This window comes from Carassius auratus, chromosome 10, assembly GCF_003368295.1.
Source record: "Carassius auratus strain Wakin chromosome 10, ASM336829v1, whole genome shotgun sequence".
Taxonomy (NCBI): Eukaryota; Metazoa; Chordata; class Actinopteri; order Cypriniformes; family Cyprinidae; genus Carassius; species Carassius auratus.
Genome location: NC_039252.1, coordinates 11,546,162 through 11,560,085, shown reverse-complemented (window position 1 = coordinate 11,560,085; position 13,924 = coordinate 11,546,162). Strand labels below are relative to the sequence as shown.

The 13,924-nt window shown below is 36.5% G+C and overlaps 1 pseudogene; it reads right to left on the bottom strand.

The window, feature by feature from the left end:
• The window catches only part of LOC113109865 (protocadherin Fat 3-like), a 57,990-nt pseudogene that overhangs the window by 39,871 nt on the left and 4,195 nt on the right, over nucleotides 1–13,924 (bottom strand).

The following is a 13,924-nucleotide window of genomic DNA, read 5'->3' as shown; positions in this document are numbered from 1 at the left end:
ATCAAAAGATGTGTCTGTAACAGCTCGAGAAAGCATAAACAAAATGCAAAAGAAGTCGTTTGTGGCTGCACTCACCAGAGCTCAAGCGAAAAGTCTTCCAAGTCTTGCGGGACGACTTCCTGCTGGTGCAGCTGTCCTAAACCTAGTAGATGAGAGGCGCTTTAGTAGTCTTAAGTGTCTAATCAAGACGGTTGCTTTCATCTGGAGAGCCGCCAAAAGGTTTACATCTGCAACAAAGTCCATTGAGACCCCAAAGTGGGAGGCGATTCCCACAAAAGGAGTTATCACCGTCACAGAACGTCAAGAGGCAATAAGAGACATCTATCTTGCTGCTCAAGAAGGGGTAACATTTCCAGTCACTACTACGGACCGCTTGGTTGTGTACAGAGAGCCAGAATCTGGGCTACTAGTCTGTGGTGGGAGAATCCATGGCTTCAGGGAGGATGGCGCTGCAGTTCCCCTTTTGCCTTTCAATGCATGGGTCTCTACTTTAGTGGCAAGGGAGGCGCACAATGAGGGTCATGAAGGTGTGGCTGCAACCTTGCTGAAAATGAGGAGGAAAGCCTGGGTCATCCAAGGGAGGAAAATTGCTCAAAATGTAGTGGAGAACTGCCTTTTCTGCAAAAAGTCAAGAGCAAGAAGGTGCAAACAGGTGATGGCTGACCTACCTCTTGAAAGAACCACACCTGCAGCTCCATTTGAGTTCACTACAGTCGACCTCTTTGGACCGTACCTTGTCAAAGACGACATCAAGAAACGGGTCTCCATGAAAGTGTGGGGTGTCGTCTTCAGTTGTATGGCCAGCAGGGCAATTCATGCAGACCTGGTCAACACAATGTCGACAGAGAGCTTTTTGATGGCTTACCAACGCTTTACTGCAATAAGAGGGCACCCAAAAAAGATCTGGTCCGACCCGGGGACAAACTTCATCGGCGCTAAACCTGTCCTAAGAGAGCTGTACCAGTTCCTGGATGCTCAGAATAGAACTTCAATAGAAGAGATGTCGGCTCAAAAAGGTACCAAATGGGAGTGGACAATTCACCCTGCTGACTCACCTCACCGCAATGGGGCTGCTGAAGCCGCTGTCCGCATTCTCAAGAAGGCACTGCAGAGCCTGGGCAACAACACTGGCCTCAGCTACAGCGAGCTTCAGACAACACTACAACTTGCTGCAAACCTTGCCAACGAATGCCCAATAGATGCCAGGGTGCAGACCCATGAAGAAAGTGTGCAGTATGTGTCACCAAACACACTTCTCCTGGGCCGAGCCTCTTCATGTGGTGAGATTAGAACATTTGACTTTGCAAATTACCCTTACAAGAGACTCCGAGAGATGCAGAACCAGGTCAACAAGTTCTGGAGGTCTTGGAGCCAGCTTGCCGGCCCAAACTTATTTCTGAGAAGTAAATGGCACACTTCGCATCGCAATGTTGCTGTCGGAGATATTGTCTGGTTGTGCGACCAAAATGCAGTGAGGGGCCAATTCAAGCTAGGACGGGTCGTGAGAGTCAATCCAGATGCTAAGGGCATTGTTCGAGACGTGATCGTCAAAGTGGTCCAAAGCTCCTGCCTTCCTGTCACAAAACCTGCACTAAACCGTCCATCGATCAAAGTCCTGAAAGAAGCTTTCCAAACCACAGTCCTGCACAGAGATGTTCGACGCCTGGTTGTCTTGCTACCAGTTGAGGACCAAACTCTGAGCTGACTGGCAGTAAGCAGGTGCTGATTTGCGATCTTTCCATCGGCTCCCATGGGAAGATCGAGTGGGAGGTGTGCTGACAAACTGCCTGGGAGCTCCTCGATGGTGAAACTCCTCCTCCTTCAATCAGTGGTGAACCAGGTGGAACAAATCTTCCAGGTGATCTGAGCGTGCCAGTACCTGGCTTTGTTGTCTTTAGACTGCATTTAAGGCACCACAAGACCAAGGAAACCATCTTTGTCATCAAGGTGACTGTGCAAGACCAAGCCTTCCACAATACTGTGAAGGACAGCCGGTAAGCGCCATATTGGCCATGTTTGGCTAGACTGCCTTAAGCAGTCAAACACAAACTCTTGAACTCTTGTTGACTTTGATAGGACTTTTGCAGTGGTATTTGTAACTTCAAATGTTGTTTGTGGGGTAATCAAATTCCAAATTCATTGTTTGACAAAGAATGTGTTTGAAATTGTTAAAAGTAATTTCAACTTTGTAGAAATCTTAACAAACAAAGTTCTTAATTCAGGTGAAAATGTATAGTCTAAAATTATTTGGCTAAAGATACTTTGTTAAAAGATAAGAAGGTTCTAAAAATTTAAATAATTGATTGTTTTGTAAAGGATATATAGTTGTGTGGCTACAATGATGCCTTAGAATAATTCTTGACTATGAAAATACTTCTTAAAAGTGGAAACCTTGTATTTTGTAATGACAGTACTGTGTTTATCTGAGGTGAATGTGAAGAATTGTTTAGTTTGACTGTCAACTCAAATAATAACTGGTATTTGTCATTTCTTTTGAGGTTTTTCACCTGTTTACTGCTATCAAGGAATGGTAAATAAAAGACAAACAACTGTTCCCATGGCTGTTTATTGAGTGAAATCCAGTTAAAAGCTTCATGTGGAGGGATTGTCCTTTTCAAGTGGGGAATTGCACAAGGAATAGATCAGAACTTGACAATGAATGTGTTCCTAAAACAGATCAATTAATAAGTCAGTGTGTGTATGATGATAGTCAATAAAATTCTTGAGGCTGTTGATCGGTAATCATTTTAGGCTGCTTTGTACAGCAGTTACATCATAGTTTTGTCACTTATGACTATTACATAACTTTATTTTATGAACTAACAAAACTGCCCTTGAGAATCGATGAATCAATGTATTTGATGTATACTTAAAGGGATAGTTCACCCAAAAATAAAATCTGGAACTATTTACTTGCATTCATGTCATTTTTTTTATTTAATATAAAATAGGAATTATATAGAATGTACATGCTCTTCTTTTCCATACAATGAAAGTTAACGGATACTCACATGAAGACATAGAGCATGGTAATATTGAACCAGAGGTTTTTTTTTTTTTTTTTTGCCTCTTTATAGGCCTTGAATGGTTAAATACACACACTTATACTGTATGTGTCAAAAAAAAAAAAGAATTATTTGCAAGTATCTTTATAAAACAGTAATTTAGGTCTTAAGTGACAGCAAACAACTGAGAAAGAAAACACATCTGTAAAAAAATATTGGCTCTGGGCAGCTCTTAAAGTAACAGCAGTCTAATATTCCTGCTGTCTGTCATGTTAATCAAACAACAAAAGAGAGAAAATCTCCAAATCTCTTTTGTAACTTTAATAAGAAGAAATTAGCAATTTACACAGTGTAGAATATGCAGTTTTTAAACATTTGATTATTTTTTTTACAATGTATGTTATGTACCACTTCTTATTTATTTGTTTTTTTTTTCTTGTCCTATTGCTAATAATTTGTTTCTTATTCTTATTTAATCATGGATTGTTTACTTGTTTTTACTGAGCGTGAGTTTTTTTATTTTATATATTTTTTTATTTATATAAGTATTAGTTTTTTTATATATATTTATATATTGATACTGGTGGCAAGAATTATAACATTTCTATTGGATCAAAAATCATAAAGACCTTATTTAAAGCAAAAACAACTATTGTGATATATACATGTATCAGAACCATGAAATAAAATTACTCATATTGTGATATAAGATTTTGGTCATATCACCCACCCCTAATATGTATACAACTCTAAATATTCCAAGTCTCACAATATTACTCAGGAAATAACTGAAGTAATTTCTCCCTATAAATTTTCCCTCCATTCAATTTCATGTTCACATTCAAATACACTGTTTAACGTCATCCTTCTTAACATGTAATGTAGGTTGTCCTAAGAACGTTAAGTCTTTTTTTAAGCTTGAAAACAAAATGCAAATATAGTATATTAACTGTTTTCATCATTGATAATAATAAGAAATAATTCTTAAGCTCCAAACCAGCATATTAGAATGATTTCTGAAACATCATGTGACACTGAACACTGCTAATCCGCTTCGCCATCAAAGGAGTAAATTACATTTTAGAATATATTAAAATGGTGATATCAAGATGGAATGTCCCAAACTGAAGTTCAAATGGAAAGCATCATTAATAATGGCAGTTTTTCTTTTCTTGATTAAATTACCCCTCTAAAGAAGAATTCAGTACCTCTAAGAAGTGCTCTGCTTGTTGCTCTCTGTCCAGTTTCCTTGATGTGGTGGTGATCAGTCCTGAAAAACATTTTAAAAAAATGATAAAACTGAATAAGCTGCAAACTTCTTTGACAACTGTACAATGAAAGAGCTGCAACAATCACCATGGAAAGCCACTCCACTCGACAATGATTAATAACATGTCAGAAAGGATGCATACATTTACACAACACCGTTTGTTTTATTGCAGAAAAACAGCCGCTCACGACACAAGGGCCTTTGGCGTAAGCCCACAGATGACATGTGGTGAATGCATAGGGTTATTTTTCAAACTCCTAGTGGCTTTAAAAACACTTCATTGCAGAAAGAACAGCAAAGATTGAGAACAGGAAGACATTCCTGAATATAAATGCTTCCTTAAGGCACAAGACATCTGGATGCTGGAGTCTGAAGGTAAATAATTTTAAGCAGGTCTATGGGTTAGTCAACAATTCCTGCTGTGGATATACTGACAAGCTGTAGAGGGCTTGAAAGTCTCAAAAAGAAATAGAGAACAAAAACATATTTACCCATCCTCATCTCTTGTTCAAAGCCCATATGACTTTTTCTCTTCCGTCGATCACAAAAAGAAAAGTTTGAAGAATGTATAACTTATATATTTGAGTCAGTTTCTTTTCCAGAGTGTGCACATCAGTAATACAGTTGACACTTCTGTGGTGTTTTTGCATCCTTTTTGAAGAGTACATTTCTCCTTCTGTGTTCCACACAAAGTGATATGTGAGATTTTCAGCTTAATCTGTTTTTAAAAAGTATATACACCATGTACAAACATACTGCAAATTTCAGAATTTTGTAGAACACTGCAACCATTTCAGCACAAGTTCCCATTATTTACCTAACATAAATCTATTGTATGTGCTTTCTGAGCCTGTGATTCGCTGTGAAATATAACCATGGCAACAAAAGACCTCCTGATGGCACAGGTTGAAGCGCTCCGCTGGAATCCACAGTATTCCATAATGTGTGTCATCCAGAGAGACTCAATTAGAGAAATTAGAGAAGCTATGAACTCACAGAGCCGATGAGGGACTGAAGCACAACAAGTAAAGGATTTTCACTCATAAGCCTTTCATTTAAGTATTCTAATATTGTCGGGAGGACATTTGTAACTAAAATAATTCCTACAAGATATGACTCTATTAGAGGCAAGCGCTCTACACTAATAATCAAACATGCACTCTCTATTTTCAGTATGCAGTAATTGGTTGCTGGCTTAGTCAAAGCACATTTGTTTTCATAAAAGAGCTCACAATGCAATTTATCTGAACACTTAGGCTGAGTTTAACAGACAATCACGAAAAGAGAGCAAGATAAGTGAGGAGCAATTACAACGGCTTTTTCCCAGCAGTAGCTGAAGTTAAAGTAGAATCTATGACTGCAGTCCAGGGGCAAAATATAAAACGTTCAAGGTTTGATACTTTTGGGTTGATTCGGCCGTAATTTCATTTCCTTCCATGCATTGTTTTTCATATATTTCATCCTTGAACACTCAAAGGCTTTCATACAGAGTGAAATACAGTGTTACCTCTCTGCTCACTACATATAAATGCATGCACACACTCGCTCACATCTCATTATATATATTGAGTAAGATTTATTGAGCTTAAACCTCTGTATTCCAGTGTAAATATGTGGTGCCACATGCTGCCTTAGAGGGATTTGCCGATAGTAGAATGAAAAGCTTTCCTGCTGGCAACCAAACCTTGTTTAATTAATTCACTGACTACAGCTGCATACATAAGCTCCCATGACTCACTTCTCAAATGACAAGGAAAGCAGCACCTCGGTGTAATCAGCAGTGCAGCATGCACCCAGCATGCCATGGGATCAGAGCTCTGCATGTGTGTTAGCACTTCACACTAGAATGTCCTGACACTGAGCAGATTACAGCCTGTGCTGCTCAGTTTGTTTAGTAGTACTTGTGAAAGTGTTCGTGAACGCGAAAGATGGGAGATTGGACTGGAGGACAGCGCACTGGAAATTCAAAGGAAAATATGATCAAAGATCATTTGCTCATATTCAGAGGGAAATAAATTATTTATTATTTATTTCCCATAGATCTGCTTATTTTCTGTAGGTTGAAAATGTAAATGAAATAAATTGATGCAGAATAATCTCATATATTACTAATGTTTATTTTTATATTAAAAATGTAAATTACAAATTTGAGCCATATAATCTCACATATATGTCTAAATTCTTATTTTTATATAAAAATAATATTATCTCATATCCTTAGTAAAAAAGTAAGATATTTAATACATTTATTTCATACTAAGTATAGTTCAAATATATTAATGAATTAACTACTAATATAAAAATTATAATTAAACTTTATTTGGTGTACTACTTGCACGCAATGCAAATTTCTTAATATTAAGCCTAAAATGTATTTTAATGTCACTATTGATGAGGATTGAATGACATTTTAATAATATCCAGAGATTTTCCTTGCAATAGTTCCATTTTAACACAATCTAATCTTTAGTATATCTTTAGTTAGACTTCAGCACGTTTTTTATTTGTATATTAAAAATGTAAGTTACATAAAATGTAAATTGCATAAATGTACATGCATTTATACAGATCACTTATTAATTCCTAAATAAATGTATTGCGTTCATTTAGAAAGTGCATCAAAGAACTAAATGTAATAAATAAATCAGAAAATGAATTAACAAAAGTCTATATTTAAAGTTTTGTCTTTCATTGTTGAATTACCTTCATAATTTAAATCCTTTGTAATTTCCAGCAAAAACTGATATATGCGACTAAATGTGATTTGCCTTATTTAACCTATAATTAATTGAAAAAATGAAATGAAATCGCAGCATTGGTAATATAATGAAAAATAAAATAATTTATGAGTTTTTCTCAAAAAATAAAAAATAAACAAAATTGTATTACCTGTGTTGGAATCGATGGAAAAGAAGTTCTGAGGATTCCCAGCCGTGATACGATACATGAGACGGCTATCTGAGGCGGTAACGTCCGGGTCCTGGGCTTGGATACGGACCACAGACACGTCTTTGGGAGAGTTCTCCATGACGTACGGGTGGTAGACGGGCTCAGAGGTCAAAGGTGCATTATCATTCACATCCTCCACCTGGATAAATACCTCAACAGAGGCAGAGAGCGGCACCACGCCACGGTCTGTTGCATACACCGTTAGCCAGTATGAATCCTGAGTCTCACAGTCTAGGCTGCCAGTGGTGTAAATCATTCCTGTAAGAACAGAGAAAACACATATTTAATATCGATCACCTGTTTGATGAATTCAACAAGAAGTACTTCACACACTTTGTGAGCTTTTATGACATTTTTTATGACACATCAACCACTATCAGTACTCTGGCCTGAGTGAGCTGGGAACATTCACTTATTTTTCAAGCTATCCATAACTTGGTTTGTGATTCAACTACACATCAAAAGCGTCCAACCCTACCATGAGTCAAACTTTGGTGTCAAACTTTATTAAACTGTAATGTGCCTAACATTTTGAGGAGATTACAGTCAGGCTGAAAGATTAATGTTTTTAGACACACACTCCCAGAAACCAGAGTCAGTTCAGCAGAGTGTTTCAAAACCAGAGCCGGTGGGGTCTGCCTAAAAGTGTAATTTCTCTTCAGATTTTCTCCAGGGAAATTTACTCAACTGTCAACGATACCTGAGACCAACCTAAAGCAATTTAGTGAAAATGCTCCTTTTTTTTTTTGCAAAGGTTTGTTCTCTTACTACAGTCTATTGCATGAGCTACATAGAAATCACTGTTATAGGATTCAAAGGGGCTAGTTGTCACAAAAAGTTTTCGACAGTCTTTCTACATATTGTGTGAACATAGTATTTTCTAATATTTTGTGTAGATTAAAAATGTAAATTAAAACAATGTATGCATTATAATATACAGGGCTGTCAATGTAATATCTTAATTTAGTGATAAGTTATACTATATGATAAATCAACCAGATGTATAATTAAGTCTATAATTAATGCCTCTGTTTATGCTAATACATTAAATCATCATAAAACAATTTGCAGCTTTACAGTAGTGATGTAATACAGTAGGCTACATGAGATATGAGACAGCAAGACACAGAAATTTACTGAAGTGAAAAGTGTGACAATTAGCCCCGGTCTCCTCTATATAACACTGTGTCAAACAGTCTGTTTACACTTTAGGTGTAATACAGTTACACTTTGCAGGGGACATATTTGCTGAGCGGACAGATTTTTAGCTGGTGGTGTCCAATCCAAACTGACATCTTGGACATACCACTAACTTTAGATGGACTGGGAATCCCACCGCAGGGTACAATAGTTCCACTCAGAGACTGTATGACCTTCAGGTCTTCAGCACAGCACATCTAATCATTCCTGACCAAAGTGCTGGCTCTGCCATTCTGTGATTAGGAGCACTTCGACATTGCATCAGGGGCACATGTAAATACGGTCACTGGTAGGAAGGGGCATCGCTGACAGAATGACCCATTTCATGGCTGTGCAATGCAATGCAATGAGTCGATCGATCAACCATGGCACAGAACAAAACCACCCGGCCGTGAAGTGATTCAGCCGAGGGGATTCCGACCCTCACAGCCAGCAGAAGCTGGGAAAATAAGAGGAGAACTCATACAGCATGCAGGTCCCTGATTCTTACTAAAACCTTAAAAGCATTGAGAAGTAGGACACCCGAGGGGACAAAGACACAAAGGATATGGGTGAAAACTAAACAGGGACATCTGAAGCTGACTGAATGGTTGCTCAGTGAGCTAACACAGTGTGACAGGTCAGTTTGCCTGAAGGAAATCTGCTATATTCACAATACACACCTTCAAAGAAAAACAAAACAGTTCCCCTTATTTTACTTTTTGATCAACCTGTTAAACAAAGAGGGAAGGCACAAAACACACAGATGAAGCAGAAAAACACTGTCTCAAAAAGTACTCTGACCTCATTCACTAAAATTTTGTGTATAATAATTTGTGTATATTCTAGGGGTGTAATGTTACATGCATTAGAAATTTGATACTGTATATTGGTACTTTTGATAAGAAACAAAGTCTCATCTTTCAAATTCTGTCAATTTTTTAGGTAATTCAAACAATAAGTGGTGATTTGACAGTCTTTGATGTGGAGTGACATCGCTGTATAAATGCTGCAGTTCAAACGGCAGTGTTTCCTCCTTTCTACTAGTTTAATGCAAAAAAAAAAACATGAATGAGCAACTCATGCCTCATTTAATCCCTCAATCAGTCTTTCAACCACGTAAAGACGTCAATAAAATAGCTTGTAAACAAAATGTCACATAGCATTTCATTTACCTCACGCAAGTAATCAGTCAACAGCTCTTTAGTTCACTAGTGAAGAGAATTTCACGAAATATTAGACTCGTTATGTTTTACTTTACCTGTCTTAATAGTTTAATGTAGTTTAAACAAATCTGTTATTAAAAGTTGTGTAAAAAATAAATATTTCAACAACAATTAAACATTTAGAATTTAGAAGGAAATTTAAAATCTGCGTTATGCGCAATTTACATGTTTGCATACAATAATTTTTTTTAGTTGAGTGTTGATTATTGCATTTAAAATTAGATTTAAGTTAGGGTGCTGTTGTTAATTGTAAACTGAGGTAGATTTTTATCCCTAAGAAAATTGTAATTATAATAGAAAATTTTAAGGAGAGAGCAATTTGTTCAATAAAATGCTTTCTTTAAATATATATATATATATATATATATATATATATATATATATATATATATATATATATATATATATATATATATATATGAAGAGCAATTTAACGTTTAGTGTTTTTATATTTTCCCCTTGCTGTAGGCTACTGAAACCATACCGAACCATGACGCCAAAACCAAGGCACCCCTAGTATGTTTTTTATGCAAAATTTCAGACGGATTCACTTTGCATTCTATTGCATGTCCACATTCTAATGTTGAATCTGGATTATAATGAGGGAGCACTTGCCCAGAGCTAGTAATTTAAATAAAATATGCACAAACTATGACCTATGATCCAGACTGTGTCAGTGTTCCTTAAAAACTCACACAGGGTATTACTAATGTATTTTAAGTCATAAAATAGAATGTGAAAATACCTTGAACTTGAGCAACCATGGACCTTATTTCTGGCATTTAATCATAAACACACTGAAAAAATCCCTTCAGGACAATTGCATTTAAAGTGCTGAAATTTTAACTAATTTCTAGGTTTTGGCCTACAAAAATTTTACCCCTGCAGCACTATTATCAAACCAGTTCAAAACACAACAAATGTTTTTTATTGTGTTTACATGGCCTTGTTGTCAAATTTTTACTTTATACTAAATTAGAAACTTGAAAAATATATATATATATTTTAAAGAAACCTGATTTTTGTCTAAAAACACTAAATTCTATGACATATATTATAATACAGCATGTGATATATATGAGATATATATGAGACTGTATTAAGAGTATGTGTATTTGCAACTCTAAACTCTAACAGTATATTGTATGTCTAAAGTCTCAGAATTTCTAAACATGAAGGCTACAAAATAATAAATTGAAATTAAATTAACCTCTTTTTCGGTCTTTGATCCCTCCAGTCTTCCTATGACTAATCAAAACCCAGCAGATAGAAATGATTAAACCTTTAATTTAGGTCATAAATAACGCTAAGACTTAGAAACTTTCAGATAGGCACTAAATAAGATTGGCCCATTTGAAGCAGGTTATCAAGCTGAAAGGTTTCTTTATGATCAGTTCTCATGAGATTAGCAAAAGTCAACACGTATCAACCAGGCACTTAAATGATAAGCAATTTGAGCTAAAAATAGGAGCCTTTCAGACCCAAACAGAAAATGAGGGTTAAATGAAAAGTGTACCAATTAATCTAGATAGTTCCAGTTAAATTGAATTTGATGGATGGAGAGAAGGTTCGCTAATGAGCCGTTTCTTTGATTTTTTTTATATTGCAATAGGAGTAAATTGGGGTTCATTTCAGTCTGAAATGCAGCCAAAAGTACTCTTATTACATTTACCTCTTGCAACTCTGAGAATACAGAAAACATATCATCTACTAACATAGAGTTTTCCAGGAGTAAACAGCCTTTGAAATTCATCAAGATGTACAACATGTATGAAGTTGGCTTTTTTTAAACCCATACATGAGATAACTATATATCCCAAAAAGTTATTTGACATAATCATACAGTATTACATCCTTTAATAATATATATATATATATATATATATATATATATATATATATATATATATATAAAAATAATAAACTTTATGCCAAACTGCTGTAATAAAAGCAATGATCACACTGAGAATAAAGCACACTATATACATTCATATACTGAGAAATCACATCAGTCATGTCATAAATATGACAGAACGCATAAAAAAGTGATACAAGTTTCAATGCTGTCTGGAACAGGACTCTACAGACATGTTTTCCACAGTTTTGATTCAAAGATCCTAGCTTTGAAGCGGAGGTTGTTTTGATGGAGTCCCACAGGTTCTGATGCTGAGGCTCAGAAATTTTATAAAACACGAGGCCTGTTCCAGCTCAAATTAAAGAGACACAGATTTGCACTAAATGCCTGATTTTGTAAAGCATTTGAACACAAGAAACTAATTTGCTGTCGCGAAAGGGACTAGAGCAATGCAAACGATTTGACACGCTGCAATTGGCTTTCACCTGATTGTGAATCTCAAACCACTGATCATGTCATTGAAAGCAGCACTAAATCCATCTGCGTCTTTAGCTTTACAAGCCATTGCTTTTAGCATTTATCATTATTCATGAGAGTCAACCAACAGGTGTGTATTATAAACATCAAGGACTGCTTATGGAGCTAGGAGGCAGAAAATCTGTGCTGTGTCCTTCAACTGAAACATATTTAAAAGGATGATTATGTGTTTTGTGGTTAGCAATATCACAAAGAGTTCCCAATTATCCTCTAAGAACTTGCAAATTAGAGAAAATAACCATTTCAAATGCAAGTCACATTGAAATGCATGCCATTTAGTTTAATAGCAGATGTTTTGCTGCAAGTGAAATGGTAGCCATAATGCAACTTCATAATATTCTTAATATTTGGTGTCACCATTTTAATTTCAAATTCCTTGAAAAAAAATATATTCATATTTTAAGATGTAAACAATCAAATATTCATAGTTTGTCCTGAATTTAGAACATAATCAAGCAGAACTAAGCCATCAACTCATCCTTCATGTCTACAAACAAGATCAAGGGCAGTTCTTTTTATGCCAGGCATCTTGAATTATCGGGAGTTCGAACACAAGCATTGCACCTAAACATGCTGAAAAGGCATTTTTCTCTTTCAGCATAAATCTTTTCTCTGTCTCTTTCATTCTATTCCAAATCTGCATCTGTGTTACGGTCTGAGAGAAGTTTCCTCTGTATGCCATGCAGGCATCAATAGGAAAACCCTTGATATTTCCGCTGAATTACAATCAGAGTTCAAGAAGTCTGTAAGAGGAACTGGGCTTGTGGTAAAGATCCTTGACTCCCTTATGCTCCAAAAATATGTTATCTTTCAAAAAGAAAAACAGAATACAGCAGTCTTGTGCACTGTGTGGGGATGTGAAGCACAAGCAGCCCTTTGCATAGGTGTCTGAGAGATTTTGACATAAAGGACTTAACCTGACTCTGGAGAAAAAGAGGCCAAATCTCAGAGGCAAATTAGAGCTGAACTTGTTTCTCGACAGGCGTCTGAGTGAGAGTGCACTCTGATTTATTTCCCTAAGTGTGGGCAGGAATACCAATGCTTGCTCAAAGCAGCAGAGAGCTCTGCCGATAAGGCCTTCATAAATCCCACCAGCTTTTTTAGTTCACACTTGCATCTGAGCAATGAGACTTCATATATAGGAATCACTTTACATACACAACTTCAACCCAACACGTCTCCACTGGTAGCCGAGATCAAGTGGTTTTGATTTCCTCTTGTTTGGATGTCTATTGAATGAACTGCCCACGTTCAATCACCTCAAAATCAAGTGACAGCGACAAGGACTCATAACACACCAAGCAACATGGCAGCTAAATGGATCTTGGTAGGTGGATATGTAGTGGGCGTGCTGAGCCAATGCCACTGTCCTTACTTGTCCCAGTGGTTTTACTTTGAAGATGAAAGACAACTCTTGTTCTCATGTATCCGATTCCCCTACAACTTGTCTTTTGCTGCTGTTAGGGCATTCAATTCTCTGTGGAAAATCCATGCTCATTTGAGGTTCTGGCACAAGCGTGCACCACTTGCTTACTTTAAACAGGGACCTGATTAACAGCCTAATTAGCTGACATGTGAATGGAGGACCACAGTTACATCCTACTGCCTGATGTAGTTCTCTAATCAATAGTCATTAGTTGTAATTAATAGTGAAGTTGGCACCACATAACAAGTCATAACTAAGCAGCTAAGTATTTTTTCTTCTTTAGTGTTACAATCACCAGATCTTACAGCATTCTGAAAATCACAGACTGTGAAAATCACAGAGTAACACCTTTTCAAACCACACAGGTCAAGTCCTACCTTTCTAGGTCAGTGGTCTTCTCCAGTGACGGCAATTCCAGAGGCAATTGTAGACTCAGAGCACAAATTCATTGCCAAGAGAAATAACGTCACTGTGACC